The sequence below is a fragment of the Ruditapes philippinarum genome, unplaced genomic scaffold (genome assembly GCF_026571515.1).
Source record: "Ruditapes philippinarum isolate M1 unplaced genomic scaffold, ASM2657151v2 ctg11607_1_1_1_1, whole genome shotgun sequence".
NCBI lineage: Eukaryota > Metazoa > Mollusca > Bivalvia > Venerida > Veneridae > Ruditapes > Ruditapes philippinarum.
Window position 1 is genome coordinate 34856 of NW_026864592.1, and position 1695 is coordinate 36550.

The 1695-nt window shown below is 32.3% G+C and overlaps 1 non-coding gene across 1 annotated transcript; it reads left to right on the plus strand.

Moving 5' to 3' along the window:
• Positions 1-230: 230 nt before the first annotated feature.
• Positions 231-322, plus strand: Trnak-uuu (transfer RNA lysine (anticodon UUU)). Its single transcript is given in 2 exon segments — positions 231-267; positions 287-322. It is a non-coding gene; the product is annotated as a tRNA-Lys (tRNA).
• Positions 323-1695: the final 1373 nt, after the last annotated feature.

The following is a 1695-nucleotide window of genomic DNA, read 5'->3' on the forward strand; positions in this document are numbered from 1 at the left end:
AAGAGAAGCTCATGTAAATATAAGATATTTACAAAGTTTGATTTCTACTATTTGCTCTAAATCTACGGATTTGATGTTGTGTTGTACAATGAACAGATAAAACGTTATATCAATTGAAACTTAAATTTAATAATAAACCAATTTTATCATATAAAGCAGTGTGTTTATCGGATAAACTTGCCGACGTTATCGGTAGTGTTTTCAATTCACCAATGTGTATGATATCAAGCGCCCGGCTAGCTCAGTCGGTAGAGCATCAGACTTTTAAGGCTGAAGAACCTCTGATATCTGAGGGTCGTGGGTTCGAGTCCCCCGTTGGGCGTACATTTTTAATTATTTTTTCCTTCATACTAGACATTTCTAGTCTATATTTATCAATAATATTTCACCCTTGAATAAATTAACGATGCATTAAACATTACACAGTTTGCATAACACAAACGCGTTTTCATACATACTGCATGTATTATTTATTTGTCTTGCTATCAGTACCTGTTTACAACTACTTTAAAACCACTTGCCCCTCACCGCTGTAGGTTCGAATCCCGACAGGGACTTTGGATTCTTTCATGTGAGGAAGCTATCCAGCTACCTTACGGAACGTCGGTGGTTCTACTCAGGTGCCCGTTCGTGCCTGGAATAATGCACGGAAGGGCACCTGAGGTCTTCCGCCACCAGTAAAGCTGAAACGTCGCGATATATGACCTATACTGTGTCGATGTGACGTAAAACCCAAAACAAACAAACGACTTATTTGTTTTTATGAAATTACGCTTGCAATTTTACATTTTTGCATTGTTTCCTGTTATTTGTGTTGAAAATTAAAACAACTATTGAGAAAAGAAAAAGTGGATCGTAAATAAATATAAGTCAGTACACTTATGCATCTGGTTTAATCTAACTTCATGAAGTTAAACACAATTTTCGTAGCAGTTCATATTACAAATCATTTATGATATATAATCTGCTCGTTTTGCCCTGAATTAATTAAAAATAATCTGTATTATTGTTTGGTGTCACCGGAACTGTTAAATAAAACTATTTATACATGATGGTAGATGCATGTTGATCTGATCTTTGTGGTAATTATCATTCATATTAAGATATATCATTGTAGCAAAAACATGGAAAATAAGTAATTCTTACATCAAACTGATAATTTTTGATATCTGATATCTTTGTATGAACTATTTCAATTTGGAGATATTATTGATTCAATGTGTATATTGTGAATTATCAATGTCGTGAGTTATTAAAATGTTTGAATGAAGCTAAATTGTTTTAGAATTACCATTACTATAGGAAGATGACTCAGGGTATATCAGAATTTGGTAGTAATGCTAAAATACTACGGACACATACAACGAGAGAAGAAACAAACATTTAAAGCAATAAATGGCGATGAAAGGTCTCTATAAAATAATTATATTCATTATATCAATGTTATGTTATTATGCTAAAGATTTCATACAAAATGTTTTACCATATTGACGGTATCTTCAACTGTTCCTTCTCAGCTGATGAATTTATGTATTTACTTTATGACCGAAATGTTCAAAAGGACAACGAAAAATTACATTATGTTAATGAATCCATGGTTCATTTTATAGAGAACTTACATTTTACTAATCAGTTATCGTTAGATTAAAAAGATATACATAAAGCCGAAGGCAGATTTCTATTCTTAGATAATGC